The sequence below is a fragment of the Mauremys mutica genome, chromosome 6 (assembly GCF_020497125.1).
Source record: "Mauremys mutica isolate MM-2020 ecotype Southern chromosome 6, ASM2049712v1, whole genome shotgun sequence".
In the NCBI taxonomy this organism is placed as follows: domain Eukaryota; kingdom Metazoa; phylum Chordata; order Testudines; family Geoemydidae; genus Mauremys; species Mauremys mutica.
The window spans coordinates 9,567,402-9,583,459 of record NC_059077.1 but is presented as its reverse complement, the minus strand read 5'-3'; the positions used below and the strand labels follow the sequence as shown (position 1 = coordinate 9,583,459).

General features: G+C 55.8%; 9 non-coding genes across 9 annotated transcripts; all 9 read left to right on the top strand.

Annotated features, from left to right (window-relative positions):
* The first annotated feature begins 4,068 nt into the window (after positions 1 to 4,068).
* TRNAP-UGG lies at positions 4,069 to 4,140 on the top strand. Its single transcript has one exon. It is a non-coding gene; the product is annotated as a tRNA-Pro (tRNA).
* A 2,397-nt stretch (positions 4,141 to 6,537) lies between these two features.
* TRNAP-UGG lies at positions 6,538 to 6,609 on the top strand. The gene has a single exon. It is a non-coding gene; the product is annotated as a tRNA-Pro (tRNA).
* Positions 6,610 to 7,594: 985 nt separating this feature from the next.
* Positions 7,595 to 7,666, top strand: TRNAP-CGG. The gene has a single exon. It is a non-coding gene; the product is annotated as a tRNA-Pro (tRNA).
* A 1,340-nt stretch (positions 7,667 to 9,006) lies between these two features.
* Positions 9,007 to 9,078, top strand: TRNAP-UGG. The gene has a single exon. It is a non-coding gene; the product is annotated as a tRNA-Pro (tRNA).
* Positions 9,079 to 10,056: 978 nt separating this feature from the next.
* TRNAP-UGG lies at positions 10,057 to 10,128 on the top strand. Its single transcript has one exon. It is a non-coding gene; the product is annotated as a tRNA-Pro (tRNA).
* Positions 10,129 to 11,453: 1,325 nt separating this feature from the next.
* On the top strand, positions 11,454 to 11,525 carry TRNAP-UGG. The gene has a single exon. It is a non-coding gene; the product is annotated as a tRNA-Pro (tRNA).
* A 986-nt stretch (positions 11,526 to 12,511) lies between these two features.
* TRNAP-CGG lies at positions 12,512 to 12,583 on the top strand. The gene has a single exon. It is a non-coding gene; the product is annotated as a tRNA-Pro (tRNA).
* A 1,340-nt stretch (positions 12,584 to 13,923) lies between these two features.
* On the top strand, positions 13,924 to 13,995 carry TRNAP-UGG. Its single transcript has one exon. It is a non-coding gene; the product is annotated as a tRNA-Pro (tRNA).
* A 985-nt stretch (positions 13,996 to 14,980) lies between these two features.
* TRNAP-CGG lies at positions 14,981 to 15,052 on the top strand. Its single transcript has one exon. It is a non-coding gene; the product is annotated as a tRNA-Pro (tRNA).
* Positions 15,053 to 16,058: the final 1,006 nt, after the last annotated feature.

Below are 16,058 nucleotides of genomic sequence, written 5' to 3'. Positions count from 1 at the left end.
TTTGTGATGGTCTTCAGTAAAGTCAAAGGATTTAAAGATATGCTCTGCCTGCTTCTATACAACAAAAATTAAAGAAGATACCTGAATATTTCCAGTTACCCGGTGGAGCTTTGTAACCATTCAAAATCTTGCTAAGTGCTGCTTCCAGACTGTTAATTATGAAGCTCTGTGAAAGCTAAAGTTCTCTCGGGCCTTGGAGAGTGGCATGTTGATGAGATCCTGCAACCTTTGTTGTGGTTTTTTCCCCTTAAGTTTACAATCTTTTTTGCTCCTCTTTCTGTTTCTGTTCTGCTCTGGCACTAATTAACTTTTCACACCATGTAATGAGAACATAAAAATGGTCATAATGGGTCAGACCAATGGTGCATCTAGCCCAATATCCTGTCTTTCAACAGTGGCCAGTGCCAGATGCTTCAGAGGGAATTAACAGAACAGGGCAATTTATCAATTGATCTATCCCCACTTGTCCAGTCTCAGCTTCTAACAATCAGAAGTTTAGGGATACCCTGGACATGCGGTTGCATCCCTGGCCATCTTGGCTAATAGCCATTGATGAACCCCTGCTCTTTGTAGTTACCTAATTATTTTTTTAACCCAATTATATTTTTGACCATCACAACATCCCCTGTCAATGAGTTCCACAGGTTGACTATGTGTTGTGTGAAGAAGTACTTGCTTACATTTGTTTTAAACTTACTGCCTATTAATTTCATTGGGTGAACCTAGTGTTCATACGTTATGTGAAGGGGTAAATAACAGTTCCTTATTCACTTACTACCCACCATTTATGATTGTATAGACCTATCATATACCCCCTCAGTCATCTCTTTTCCATGTAGAACAGTCCCAGTCTTTTTAACCTCTTCTCATATGAAATAAATATTCCATATCCTTCATCATTTTTGTTGCAGTTCTCTGTACTTTTCCCAATTCTAATATAACTTCTTTTGAGACAGGGTAGTAGTGGGCATACCATCAATTTACATTGTGTCATTATGACATTTTCTGTCTGATTATGTATCCCTTTCTTAATGATTGCTAACATTGTTAGCTTTTTTGACTACTGTTGCACATTGAGCAGATGTTTACAGAGAACTATTCACAATTACTTCAAGATCTCTTTTTTGAGTGGTAACAGCTAATTTAAATCCCTTTATTGTGTACGTACAGTTGGGATTATGTTGTTGCCCTTTTGTCACCAAGTCACAATTTTATGATTCTACAGTCTGCTTTGGGATTAACTATTTTGTATCACCTGCAAATTTTGCCACCTCACATTATACCCCCTTTTCCAGATTATCCATGAATATGTTAAACTACACTAGTCCCAGTACAGATCCTTGGGGAACCTTGCTATTTACCTCTCTGTCGGGCCAAGGGGGACTCGTCTACACCCAGTGAAGCCACACCAGGTGTATGAGTATAACCAGTTTTATTGCCAAAGTATAATAAGCTTCCCAGCCTTCACCCATTACTAAATATGTGCTTTCCAGCAACCAAGCAGGCAAGCAAGAATCAATGCTTACACTCCTTCTGCTATGGACAGTCCCGGACCCTCCAGCCTTGTCCCTGAGGCCTCGTAGCAGGAGCTCCTCCAGCGTGGGGAGTTCCTGGGCACCTATAAGGCCAAGGTCCACAGGTGAGACTGTTTGTCTAAAGCAATTCTCATAGCCATTTTTATCATCATCTCTTTCTCAGGGGATGTATACATCCACAAGCAGGCTCTGAACTAAATTACAAATTTCCTCTCTCCTTTTGTGTTCCAGGACTTGTCATGGACTTCTTTCACTTCTTCTTCACAGTAAAACCTGATGTGCTTTCCAGTCCCCTAATTTTTTACCCACTTTTCATGCTTGAATTCCAGTTACCCTCCTTCCTACCTCCACTCTACAAGCTTAGACAAAACAGACAAATGGGGTTTGTTTGTGCTCTTTTTGTTTGTTCCCTCTCTGGATGGAGAGAGAGAGACCAGGCAAGTACGACATCTCCTGAAAACATACCTGAAATGATCCATCTAAGATTACAAACATTGTAAGTAAGGCAAGGGAATGCATTAGGTTATCTTTTGTTTTCGCTTGTGAATTTTCCCCACGCTAAGAGGTAGTTTTATTCCTGTTTTTGTAACTGTGAAGCTGAGTCCAGAGGGGAATCCTCTGTGTTTTCAATCTTTTTATTACCCTGTAAAGTTACCTTCCATCCCCATTTTGCAGGTGTGATTCTTTTACTTTTTTTCTTTATAATAAAGTTCTTCTTTTAAGAACCTGATTGAGTTCAGTGATCTAAAGATAAAGGGTCCGGTCTGTAATTACATTAAAGGCAATTGGTTGGTATATTATTCTGAAGCCACCCCAGGAAAGGGATGAAGGGTCTTGGGGGGATATTTTGGGGGAATAGGGATTCCAAGAGACTTGTGCCTGAATTTTTGTTTAAATCACTTGGTGGTGGCAGCAATACCGTCCAAGGACAAGGAAAGGAATTTGTGCCTTGGGAAAGTTTTTAACCTAAGGTGGTAGAATATAAGCTTAGGGGGTCTTTCATGCAGGTCCCCACATCTGTACAGCAGAGTTCAGAGTGAGGAGGGAATCCTGACATGGTGGCAATGCGCTGGGATCATTTTGAACCAGAAGAACAGACCTCAGGATTTTAAAAGGACATTTTTTTTTAGCTAAAAGCAGCTAGAGTTTTTTTTCTTTGCCTGAGGGCAGAGTAGTTAAGATACAGCAAGGGAATTCAAGCTGGTTTGGGTTTGTTTTTTCCCCTAGCTCTCAGGCAAGGTTAGGCTACGGTCAGGAAGGTTAGCAAAAATGACCGAAAGTGAGGTCCAGAAGAAACTGGAATTAGCCAGACTGGAGGCTGAAGGAAAACAGAAGGAACCTGAAAGACAAATAGACTTAAAGCACTTGGAGTTGGAAATGGAGGAGAGAAAAGAGGTGAAATGCCAGGAGGCAGAGGCAAAGCACTTGGAGACAGAAATTGAGGAGAAACACTTGGAGGAAGAGGCAAAACGCTTGGAGTCGGAGTTAGAAATAAAGCACTTAGAGCTGGAAAGGGTTAAGCTGGGTCTACCAGCTAACCTTAAACAGTCCTACTAGATGTAAGGCTCCCCATTCCAAGAAATTCCCCAAAAACACGGTAAGCAATGATATAAAGGCCTCCATAGAAAATTTTGAAAGCACCTGCCTTGGATACAGGACCGATACAGACGAGTATATGTTGGAAGTGAGGTTCCAGCTAATTGGACCCTTAACAGAAGTGGTAGATGAAATGCCTAAAAACTCATGAACAACTACAAATTTTTTTTTAAAAAAGCCAGAAATAGAATGGGGATAACAAAGAGCCCTAAGGTAGAAACCAGATGTGGAATATTCACAACACATCTACCGGTGACCAACAGCACACACAGACTGTTGCCTAGGGTGTCGTGGCACTGGAGGAGCACCAGTTAGAACTGGTGAAAATTTACAGTCGGGTTGGGTTTTGTAAAAAATTGGGATGCCTGCGTATCAGGAGCAAGTGTTAAATCCCTGGAAAAAGTGTATCTCCCAATGAAAATGGAGGAGCTCTTAGAGGGTGTTCCTCAAGAAAAACAAAGGTACATACCAGATGGGAAGCCCAAAACTCTAAATGAGGCAGGAGAAATCACAACCAAAAAGGTTGGAGGTGGTGGAATAGAAAAAAGCTAGTAGCAGTGGGAGCAGATATCAGAAGTTCAAGAGTAGATTCAAGCGCAAAAGGTCACAAATTGAAAGTGTAGACAATCTCTCCCTGGCTCTGGATGTACCAGCTCCAAATCCTCCCAGGGAGCGAGTGCCCTTTCCCAGCAGCAGCAACCTCTGTCTGTTGCCGGCTTCCTGGCTTTAGAGGCCCTGCCCGTTCCTGCCCAGCTGAGTCCGCTTGCACTCCATCTCTGCTCCCTGGCTCTTGCTCCAGGTGCAGCCCGTTGGCGGCGTTGATAGGCCTAGCTGGCCACCGTAACGCCTGGCAGGGGGAGCGAAACCTCATCAGCACAGTGAGCGTTTTGTTTGGTTCACTCGGAGGGGCCAGGGCATGTGCAGCACCTGGGGGTGTGGCTTGTTGGTCTAGGAGCATGATTCTTGCTTTGGGAGCAAGAGGTCCCGGGTTCAAATCCCGGACAAGCCCGTGCAGGAGCTCTCTCGGATGGTGCGATTCACCCGGCCTGTGTTTTTGCTCCAACCGTCTGTCGAGCCACAGCTCCCTTAGCGTCCGAAGGGAGTGCCGGGTTGCCCTGGTGGCCGGCAGAGCCTGGGAGCTAGGGTTGCAGAGGCCCAGCCCGAGTGGCCGCCTCCTCCAGTGTGGGCAGGGCCATCTTGAGCACGTGGCGCAAGGGCAATTGGGGGCGCGGGCCAGGCCCAGGCCCAGGCCCAGGGCCAGGGGAGGCTGGGCAGCCGTCTCAGCCGCTGGCGGGAGAACCGGCTCGAGGTGGGGGCACAGGGAGACAGCGGCATCCTCCGCCCATTGGACCCAAAGGGGTTGACCTGGTGGCCCAAATCCTTTCCTGACGCCGTGTCCCCACAAATGACGCCCGCCGGGCCTTCATGCGCCCCACCGCAAGACACGCAGGGAGGCTTAACCGTCCAGCTCTACACCACGCCGGGGAGCCTTTCCGATGGGAACCCCCACCACGGGGAGAGGCTTACCTGTGGGCCTACGCAGGAGGACGAGCTTGACAGCTCCCCGCACACCAGCCCTCCACTGGGCACAGGCACACGCTCCCACCCCCAAGACAAGAACCCAGCGCACGCCTCAGACACAAAAGTGCACACACACCTGGGGGAGCCCGCACCCTAGCCGGACAGCTCTCAGGGGCAGGACCCCCGACTCCACAAGGGAGCACCCCGCTCAGACGGAAAGGGGGACTTTCTGGATCTTTTCTTCTACCCACACTTCTCCTCACTGGCGTGGGCTCAACCTATCCCTCCCTGGGAGGCAAAGACGCAGGCACTCCATGCTACCGACCGGCGACCAACAGCACGCACAGACTGTTGCCTAGGGCGTCGTGGCACTGGAGGAGCACCAGTTAGAACTGGTGAAAATTTACAGGCGGCTTGGGTTTTGGCCTAGCCTTCTGAGGCCATATGACACGGCCCGCCCCTCCCCAAAAGGTGGCTTGTTGGTCTAGGAGTATGATTCTCGCTTCGGGTGCGAGAGGTCCCGGGTTCAAATCCCAGACAAGCCCTCCCCGAGGGCATGTTTCCTGTCCTTCCCTTCGCGCTGTCAGGCTCTTTCAGGGCCTGTTTTTGGAAACTCCTGGAGAAACGCTGCTTTCCTTACAGTTCCAAAAGGATTAGTCGGAAAGGAGCGTGAGTCTGCTATTGGGCACAAGAGATCACGGGTCTCAGTTTATTCCAGGCCCTTGCCAAGCCTGCGTTTGCGGCTGACTATTGCGCGCTTGTTTGTTTGTTCATGGCTTGTTCGTTTTTTCCCCCTATTGCTCCCCAACGTCCCGAAGAGTGAGGGCTGCGTTAGGATCTGAATTTGGTTCCTCGGTCCGGCTGAACGGTTCTCACTTACGGCGTGAGAGAGCGAGGAGGAGACCTTGGAAAGGTGAAGTCAGGCACGCAGGGTATTTTTTCATTTTAGGGCTAACTCTGCCTGTTCTTGTGGAGCTTGGCTTGGTTTGGTTGCAAAACTCTGAAAAAAGGCTGTCCTCCAAAGAAACGGTTTGTTGACTCTTGCCAGTCCCAGTGTCGCTTCGGGTGCCAGAGGCCCCGGGGTCAACTCCCGGACAAGCCCTCGCCAAAGGGTCTGGTTGCCACTCTCCCTTTCCCCCAACTTTTGCCTGCGTTTTTCTCCCCAGTCCCGTGGCGTGAGAGTGGCGTTAGGGTGTAAAGGTGGTTTGTTGCCTTAGGCGTGCGACAGAGCCAGCGTGGAGGTGACCTTGGAAAGCTGAAGAGAGGCGCGGTCCTTTTCAACTTTCGGCCTACAGCGGCCTGTTGTTTCTCCCCGACTTCCGAGGCGTGCCGAGCCCCTCCCTGGCAAGAGAGGCTTGTTGGTCTAGAGATAGGAGTCTCGCGTAGGGTGCGAGAAATCCCGGACAAGCCCTTGCCATGGTTTCTTTGCTGCTCTACTGTAAATTCGTGGGGGGCTAGTCTTTCCCTGGGGGTGCTTTTCCTGCTGTTCTTTCTATTCGGTTCGCGTGGCGGCACGGGTCCGCTCACCGCTGCTCCTTCCCTGCACTGCTTCCTAAAAGTCCTGGCTTCCCTCCTGGCTCCAGGTGTACCAGCTCCAAATCCTCCCAGGGAGCGAGTGCCCTTTCCCAGCAGCAGCAACCTCTGTCTGTTGCCGGCTTCCTGGCTTTAGAGGCCCTGCCCGTTCCTGCCCAGCTGAGTCCGCTTGCACTCCATCTCTGCTCCCTGGCTCTTGCTCCAGGTGCAGCCCGTTGGCGGCGTTGATAGGCCTAGCTGGCCACCGTAACGCCTTCCAGTCCTGGCGGGGGGAGCGAAACCTCATCAGCACAGTGAGCGTTTTGTTTGGTTCACTCGGAGGGGCCAGGGCATGTGCAGCACCTGGGGGTGTGGCTTGTTGGTCTAGGAGCATGATTCTTGCTTTGGGAGCAAGAGGTCCCGGGTTCAAATCCCGGACAAGCCCGTGCAGGAGCTCTCTCGGATGGTGCGATTCACCCGGCCTGTGTTTTTGCTCCAACCGTCTGTCGAGCCACAGCTCCCTTAGCGTCCGAAGGGAGTGCCGGGTTGCCCTGGTGGCCGGCAGAGCCTAGGAGCTAGGGTTGCAGAGGGCCAGCCCGAGTGGCCGCCTCCTCCAGTGTGGGCAGGGCCATCTTGAGCACGTGGCGCAAGGGCAACTGGGGGCGCGGGCCAAGCCCAGGCCCAGGCCCAGGGCCAGGGGAGGCTGGGCAGCCGTCTCAGCCGCTGGCGGGAGAACCGGCTCGAGGTGGGGGCACAGGGAGACAGCGGCATCCTCCGCCCATTGGACCCAAAGGGGTTGACCTGGTGGCCCAAATCCTTTCCTGACGCCGTGTCCCCACAAATGACGCCCGCCGGGCCTTCATGCGCCCCACCGCAAGACACGCAGGGAGGCTTAACCGTCCAGCTCTACACCACGCCGGGGAGCCTTTCCGATGGGAACCCCCACCACGGGGAGAGGCTTACCTGTGGGCCTACGCAGGAGGACGAGCTTGACAGCTCCCCGCACACCAGCCCTCCACTGGGCACAGGCACACGCTCCCACCCCCAAGACAAGAACCCAGCGCACGCCTCAGACACAAAAGTGCACACACACCTGGGGGAGCCCGCACCCTAGCCGGACAGCTCTCAGGGGCAGGACCCCCGACTCCACAAGGGAGCACCCCGCTCAGACGGAAAGGGGGACTTTCTGGATCTTTTCTTCTACCCACACTTCTCCTCACTGGCGTGGGCTCAACCTATCCCTCCCTGGGAGGCAAAGACGCAGGCACTCCATGCTACCGACCGGCGACCAACAGCACGCACAGACTGTTGCCTAGGGCGTCGTGGCACTGGAGGAGCACCAGTTAGAACTGGTGAAAATTTACAGGCGGCTTGGGTTTTGGCCTAGCCTTCTGAGGCCATACGACAGGGCCCGCCCCCCACCAAAAGGTGGCTTGTTGGTCTAGGAGTATGATTCTCGCTTCGGGTGCGAGAGGTCCCGGGTTCAAATCCCGGACAAGCCCTCCCCGAGGGCATGTTTCCTGTCCTTCCCTTCGCGCTGTCAGGCTCTTTCAGGGCCTGTTTTTGGAAACTCCTGGAGAAACGCTGCTTTCCTTACAGTTCCAAAAGGATTAGTCGGAAAGGAGCGTGAGTCTGCTTTTGGGCGCAAGAGATCACGGGTCTCAGTTTCATCCAGGCCCTTGCCAAGCCTGCGTTTGCGGCTGACTATTGCGCGCTTGTTTGTTTGTTCATGGCTTGTTCGTTTTTTCCCCCTATTGCTCCCCAACGTCCCGAAGAGTGAGGGCTGCGTTAGGGTCTGAATTTGGTTCCTTGGTCCGGCTGAACGGTTCTCACTTACGGCGTGAGAGAGCGAGGAGGAGACCTTGGAAAGGTGAAGTCAGGCACGCAGGGTATTTTTTCATTTTAGGGCTAACTCTGCCTGTTCTTGTGGAGCTTGGCTTGGTTTGGTTGCAAAACTCTGAAAAAAGGCTGTCCTCCAAAGAAACGGTTTGTTGACTCTTGCCAGTCCCAGTGTCGCTTCGGGTGCGAGAGGCCCCGGGGTCAACTCCCGGACAAGCCCTCGCCAAAGGGTCTGGTTGCCACTCTCCCTTTCCCCCAACTTTTGCCTGCGTTTTTCTCCCCAGTCCCGTGGCGTGAGAGTGGCGTTAGGGTGTAAAGGTGGTTTGTTGCCTTAGGCGTGCGACAGAGCCAGCGTGGAGGTGACCTTGGAAAGCTGAAGAGAGGCGCGGTCCTTTTCAACTTTCGGCCTACAGCGGCCTGTTGTTTCTCCCCGACTTCCGAGGCGTGCCGAGCCCCTCCCTGGCAAGAGAGGCTTGTTGGTCTAGAGATAGGAGTCTCGCGTAGGGTGCGAGAAATCCCGGACAAGCCCTTGCCATGGTTTCTTTGCTGCTCTACTGTAAATTCGTGGGGGGCTAGTCTTTCCCTGGGGGTGCTTTTCCTGCTGTTCTTTCTATTCGGTTCGCGTGGCGGCACGGGTCCGCTCACCGCTGCTCCTTCCCTGCACTGCTTCCTAAAAGTCCTGGCTTCCCTCCTGGCTCCAGGTGTACCAGCTCCAAATCCTCCCAGGGAGCGAGTGCCCTTTCCCAGCAGCAGCAACCTCAGTCTGTTGCCGGCTTCCTGGCTTTAGAGGCCCTGCCCGTTCCTGCCCAGCTGAGTCCGCTTGCACTCCATCTCTGCTCCCTGGCTCTTGCTCCAGGTGCAGCCCGTTGGCGGCGTTGATAGGCCTAGCTGGCCACCGTAACGCCTTCCAGTCCTGGCGGGGGGAGCGAAACCTCATCAGCACAGTGAGCGTTTTGTTTGGTTCACTCGGAGGGGCCAGGGCATGTGCAGCACCTGGGGGTGTGGCTTGTTGGTCTAGGAGCATGATTCTTGCTTTGGGAGCAAGAGGTCCTGGGTTCAAATCCCGGACAAGCCCATGCAGGAGCTCTCTCGGATGGTGCGATTCACCCGGCCTGTGTTTTTGCTCCAACCGTCTGTCGAGCCACAGCTCCCTTAGCGTCCGAAGGGAGTGCCGGGTTGCCCTGGTGGCCGGCAGAGCTAGGGTTGCAGAGGGCCAGCCCGAGTGGCCGCCTCCTCCAGTGTGGGCAGGGCCATCTTGAGCACGTGGCGCAAGGGCAACTGGGGGCGCGGGCCAGGCCCAGGCCCAGGCCCAGGGCCAGGGGAGGCTGGGCAGCCGTCTCAGCCGCTGGCGGGAGAACCGGCTCGAGGTGGGGGCACAGGGAGACAGCGGCATCCTCCGCCCATTGGACCCAAAGGGGTTGACCTGGTGGCCCAAATCCTTTCCTGACGCCGTGTCCCCACAAATGACGCCCGCCGGGCCTTCATGCGCCCCACCGCAAGACACGCAGGGAGGCTTAACCGTCCAGCTCTACACCACGCCGGGGAGCCTTTCCGATGGGAACCCCCACCACGGGGAGAGGCTTACCTGTGGGCCTACGCAGGAGGACGAGCTTGACAGCTCCCCGCACACCAGCCCTCCACTGGGCACAGGCACACGCTCCCACCCCCAAGACAAGAACCCAGCGCACGCCTCAGACACAAAAGTGCACACACACCTGGGGGAGCCCGCACCCTAGCCGGACAGCTCTCAGGGGCAGGACCCCCGACTCCACAAGGGAGCACCCCGCTCAGACGGAAAGGGGGACTTTCTGGATCTTTTCTTCTACCCACACTTCTCCTCACTGGCGTGGGCTCAACCTATCCCTCCCTGGGAGGCAAAGACGCAGGCACTCCATGCTACCGACCGGCGACCAACAGCACGCACAGACTGTTGCCTAGGGCGTCGTGGCACTGGAGGAGCACCAGTTAGAACTGGTGAAAATTTACAGGCGGCTTGGGTTTTGGCCTAGCCTTCTGAGGCCATATGACAGGGCCCGCCCCCCCACCAAAAGGTGGCTTGTTGGTCTAGGAGTATGATTCTCGCTTTGGGTGTGAGAGGTCCCGGGTTCAAATCCCGGACAAGCCCTCCCCGAGGGCATATTTCCTGTCCTTCCCTTCGCGCTGTCAGGCTCTTTCAGGGCCTGTTTTTGGAAACTCCTGGAGAAACGCTGCTTTCCTTACAGTTCCAAAAGGATTAGTCGGAAAGGAGCGTGAGTCTGCTTTTGGGCGCAAGAGATCACGGGTCTCAGTTTCATCCAGGCCCTTGCCAAGCCTGCGTTTGCGGCTGACTATTGCGCGCTTGTTTGTTTGTTCATGGCTTGTTCGTTTTTTCCCCCTATTGCTCCCCAACGTCCCGAAGAGTGAGGGCTGCGTTAGGGTCTGAATTTGGTTCCTCGGTCCGGCTGAACGGTTCTCACTTACGGCGTGAGAGAGCGAGGAGGAGACCTTGGAAAGGTGAAGTCAGGCACGCAGGGTATTTTTTCATTTTAGGGCTAACTCTGCCTGTTCTTGTGGAGCTTGGCTTGGTTTGGTTGCAAAACTCTGAAAAAAGGCTGTCCTCCAAAGAAACGGTTTGTTGACTCTTGCCAGTCCCAGTGTCGCTTCGGGTGCGAGAGGCCCCGGGGTCAACTCCCGGACAAGCCCTCGCCAAAGGGTCTGGTTGCCACTCTCCCTTTCCCCCAATTTTTGCCTGCATTTTTCTCCCCAGTCCCGTGGCGTGAGAGTGGCGTTAGGGTGTAAAGGTGGTTTGTTGCCTTAGGCGTGCGACAGAGCCAGCGTGGAGGTGACCTTGGAAAGCTGAAGAGAGGCGCGGTCCTTTTCAACTTTCGGCCTACAGCGGCCTGTTGTTTCTCCCCGACTTCCGAGGCGTGCCGAGCCCCTCCCTGGCAAGAGAGGCTTGTTGGTCTAGAGATAGGAGTCTCGCGTAGGGTGCGAGAAATCCCGGACAAGCCCTTGCCATGGTTTCTTTGCTGCTGGGGGGCTAGTCTTTCCCTGGGGGTGCTTTTCCTGCTGTTCTTTCTATTCGGTTCGCGTGGCGGCACGGGTCCGCTCACCGCTGCTCCTTCCCTGCACTGCTTCCTAAAAGTCCTGGCTTCCCTCCTGGCTCCAGGTGTACCAGCTCCAAATCCTCCCAGGGAGCGAGTGCCCTTTCCCAGCAGCAGCAACCTCTGTCTGTTGCCGGCTTCCTGGCTTTAGAGGCCCTGCCCGTTCCTGCCCAGCTGAGTCCGCTTGCACTCCATCTCTGCTCCCTGGCTCTTGCTCCAGGTGCAGCCCGTTGGCGGCGTTGATAGGCCTAGCTGGCCACCGTAACGCCTTCCAGTCCTGGCGGGGGGAGCGAAACCTCATCAGCACAGTGAGCGTTTTGTTTGGTTCACTCGGAGGGGCCAGGGCATGTGCAGCACCTGGGGGTGTGGCTTGTTGGTCTAGGAGCATGATTCTTGCTTTGGGAGCAAGAGGTCCCGGGTTCAAATCCCGGACAAGCCCGTGCAGGAGCTCTCTCGGATGGTGCGATTCACCCGGCCTGTGTTTTTGCTCCAACCGTCTGTCGAGCCACAGCTCCCTTAGCGTCCGAAGAGAGTGCCGGGTTGCCCTGGTGGCCGGCAGAGCCTGGGAGCTAGGGTTGCAGAGGGCCAGCCCGAGTGGCCGCCTCCTCCAGTGTGGGCAGGGCCATCTTGAGCACGTGGCGCAAGGGCAACTGGGGGCGCGGGCCAAGCCCAGGCCCAGGCCCAGGGCCAGGGGAGGCTGGGCAGCCGTCTCAGCCGCTGGCGGGAGAACCGGCTCGAGGTGGGGGCACAGGGAGACAGCGGCATCCTCCGCCCATTGGACCCAAAGGGGTTGACCTGGTGGCCCAAATCCTTTCCTGACGCCGTGTCCCCACAAATGACGCCCGCCGGGCCTTCATGCGCCCCACCGCAAGACACGCAGGGAGGCTTAACCGTCCAGCTCTACACCACGCCGGGGAGCCTTTCCGATGGGAACCCCCACCACGGGGAGAGGCTTACCTGTGGGCCTACGCAGGAGGACGAGCTTGACAGCTCCCCGCACACCAGCCCTCCACTGGGCACAGGCACACGCTCCCACCCCCAAGACAAGAACCCAGCGCACGCCTCAGACACAAAAGTGCACACACACCTGGGGGAGCCCGCACCCTAGCCGGACAGCTCTCAGGGGCAGGACCCCCGACTCCACAAGGGAGCACCCCGCTCAGACGGAAAGGGGGACTTTCTGGATCTTTTCTTCTACCCACACTTCTCCTCACTGGCGTGGGCTCAACCTATCCCTCCCTGGGAGGCAAAGACGCAGGCACTCCATGCTACCGACCGGCGACCAACAGCACGCACAGACTGTTGCCTAGGGCATCGTGGCACTGGAGGAGCACCAGTTAGAACTGGTGAAAATTTACAGGCGGCTTGGGTTTTGGCCTAGCCTTCTGAGGCCATACGACAGGGCCCGCCCCCCCACCAAAAGGTGGCTTGTTGGTCTAGGAGTATGATTCTCGCTTCGGGTGCGAGAGGTCCCGGGTTCAAATCCCGGACAAGCCCTCCCCGAGGGCATGTTTCCTGTCCTTCCCTGCGCGCTGTCAGGCTCTTTCAGGGCCTGTTTTTGGAAACTCCTGGAGAAACGCTGCTTTCCTTACAGTTCCAAAAGGATTAGTCGGAAAGGAGCGTGAGTCTGCTTTTGGGCGCAAGAGATCACGGGTCTCAGTTTCATCCAGGCCCTTGCCAAGCCTGCGTTTGCGGCTGACTATTGCGCGCTTGTTTGTTTGTTCATGGCTTGTTCGTTTTTTCCCCCTATTGCTCCCCAACGTCCCGAAGAGTGAGGGCTGCGTTAGGGTCTGAATTTGGTTCCTCGGTCCGGCTGAACGGTTCTCACTTACGGCGTGAGAGAGCGAGGAGGAGACCTTGGAAAGGTGAAGTCAGGCACGCAGGGTATTTTTTCATTTTAGGGCTAACTCTGCCTGTTCTTGTGGAGCTTGGCTTGGTTTGGTTGCAAAACTCTGAAAAAAGGCTGTCCTCCAAAGAAACGGTTTGTTGACTCTTGCCAGTCCCAGTGTCGCTTCGGGTGCGAGAGGCCCCGGGGTCAACTCCCGGACAAGCCCTCGCCAAAGGGTCTGGTTGCCACTCTCCCTTTCCCCCAACTTTTGCCTGCGTTTTTCTCCCCAGTCCCGTGGCGTGAGAGTGGCGTTAGGGTGTAAAGGTGGTTTGTTGCCTTAGGCGTGCGACAGAGCCAGCGTGGAGGTGACCTTGGAAAGCTGAAGAGAGGCGCGGTCCTTTTCAACTTTCGGCCTACAGCGGCCTGTTGTTTCTCCCCGACTTCCGAGGCGTGCCGAGCCCCTCCCTGGCAAGAGAGGCTTGTTGGTCTAGAGATAGGAGTCTCGCGTAGGGTGCGAGAAATCCCGGACAAGCCCTTGCCATGGTTTCTTTGCTGCTCTACTGTAAATTCGTGGGGGGCTAGTCTTTCCCTGGGGGTGCTTTTCCTGCTGTTCTTTCTATTCGGTTCGCGTGGCGGCACGGGTCCGCTCACCGCTGCTCCTTCCCTGCACTGCTTCCTAAAAGTCCTGGCTTCCCTCCTGGCTCCAGGTGTACCAGCTCCAAATCCTCCCAGGGAGCGAGTGCCCTTTCCCAGCAGCAGCAACCTCAGTCTGTTGCCGGCTTCCTGGCTTTAGAGGCCCTGCCCGTTCCTGCCCAGCTGAGTCCGCTTGCACTCCATCTCTGCTCCCTGGCTCTTGCTCCAGGTGCAGCCCGTTGGCGGCGTTGATAGGCCTAGCTGGCCACCGTAACGCCTTCCAGTCCTGGCGGGGGGAGCGAAACCTCATCAGCACAGTGAGCGTTTTGTTTGGTTCACTCGGAGGGGCCAGGGCATGTGCAGCACCTGGGGGTGTGGCTTGTTGGTCTAGGAGCATGATTCTTGCTTTGGGAGCAAGAGGTCCCGGGTTCAAATCCCGGACAAGCCCGTGCAGGAGCTCTCTCGGATGGTGCGATTCACCCGGCCTGTGTTTTTGCTCCAACCGTCTGTCGAGCCACAGCTCCCTTAGCGTCCGAAGGGAGTGCCGGGTTGCCCTGGTGGCCGGCAGAGCCTGGGAGCTAGGGTTGCAGAGGGCCAGCCCGAGTGGCCGCCTCCTCCAGTGTGGGCAGGGCCATCTTGAGCACGTGGCGCAAGGGCAACTGGGGGCGCGGGCCAAGCCCAGGCCCAGGCCCAGGGCCAGGGGAGGCTGGGCAGCCGTCTCAGCCGCTGGCGGGAGAACCGGCTCGAGGTGGGGGCACAGGGAGACAGCGGCATCCTCCGCCCATTGGACCCAAAGGGGTTGACCTGGTGGCCCAAATCCTTTCCTGACGCCGTGTCCCCACAAATGACGCCCGCCGGGCCTTCATGCGCCCCACCGCAAGACACGCAGGGAGGCTTAACCGTCCAGCTCTACACCACGCCGGGGAGCCTTTCCGATGGGAACCCCCACCACGGGGAGAGGCTTACCTGTGGGCCTACGCAGGAGGACGAGCTTGACAGCTCCCCGCACACCAGCCCTCCACTGGGCACAGGCACACGCTCCCACCCCCAAGACAAGAACCCAGCGCACGCCTCAGACACAAAAGTGCACACACACCTGGGGGAGCCCGCACCCTAGCCGGACAGCTCTCAGGGGCAGGACCCCCAACTCCACAAGGGAGCACCCCGCTCAGACGGAAAGGGGGACTTTCTGGATCTTTTCTTCTACCCACACTTCTCCTCACTGGCGTGGGCTCAACCTATCCCTCCCTGGGAGGCAAAGACGCAGGCACTCCATGCTACCGACCGGCGACCAACAGCACGCACAGACTGTTGCCTAGGGCGTCGTGGCACTGGAGGAGCACCAGTTAGAACTGGTGAAAATTTACAGGCGGCTTGGGTTTTGGCCTAGCCTTCTGAGGCCATACGACAGGGCCCGCCCCCCACCAAAAGGTGGCTTGTTGGTCTAGGAGTATGATTCTCGCTTCGGGTGCGAGAGGTCCCGGGTTCAAATCCCGGACAAGCCCTCCCCGAGGGCATGTTTCCTGTCCTTCCCTGCACGCTGTCAGGCTCTTTCAGGGCCTGTTTTTGGAAACTCCTGGAGAAACGCTGCTTTCCTTACAGTTCCAAAAGGATTAGTCGGAAAGGAGCGTGAGTCTGCTTTTGGGCGCAAGAGATCATGGGTCTCAGTTTCATCCAGGCCCTTGCCAAGCCTGCGTTTGCGGCTGACTATTGCGCGCTTGTTTGTTTGTTCATGGCTTGTTCGTTTTTTCCCCCTATTGCTCCCCAACGTCCCGAAGAGTGAGGGCTGCGTTAGGGTCTGAATTTGGTTCCTCGGTCCGGCTGAACGGTTCTCACTTACGGCGTGAGAGAGCGAGGAGGAGACCTTGGAAAGGTGAAGTCAGGCACGCAGGGTATTTTTTCATTTTAGGGCTAACTCTGCCTGTTCTTGTGGAGCTTGGCTTGGTTTGGTTGCAAAACTCTGAAAAAAGGCTGTCCTCCAAAGAAACGGTTTGTTGACTCTTGCCAGTCCCAGTGTCGCTTCGGGTGCGAGAGGCCCCGGGGTCAACTCCCGGACAAGCCCTTGCCAAAGGGTCTGGTTGCCACTCTCCCTTTCCCCCAACTTTTGCCTGCGTTTTTCTCCCCAGTCCCGTGGCGTGAGAGTGGCGTTAGGGTGTAAAGGTGGTTTGTTGCCTTAGGCGTGCGACAGAGCCAGCGTGGAGGTGACCTTGGAAAGCTGAAGAGAGGCGCGGTCCTTTTCAACTTTCGGCCTACAGCGGCCTGTTGTTTCTCCCCGACTTCCGAGGCGTGCCGAGCCCCTCCCTGGCAAGAGAGGCTTGTTGGTCTAGAGATAGGAGTCTCGCGTAGGGTGCGAGAAATCCCGGACAAGCCCTTGCCATGGTTTCTTTGCTGCTCTACTGTAAATTCGTGGGGGGCTAGTCTTTCCCTGGGGGTGCTTTTCCTGCTGTTCTTTCTATTCGGTTCGCGTGGCGGCACGGGTCCGCTCACCGCTGCTCCTTCCCTGCACTGCTT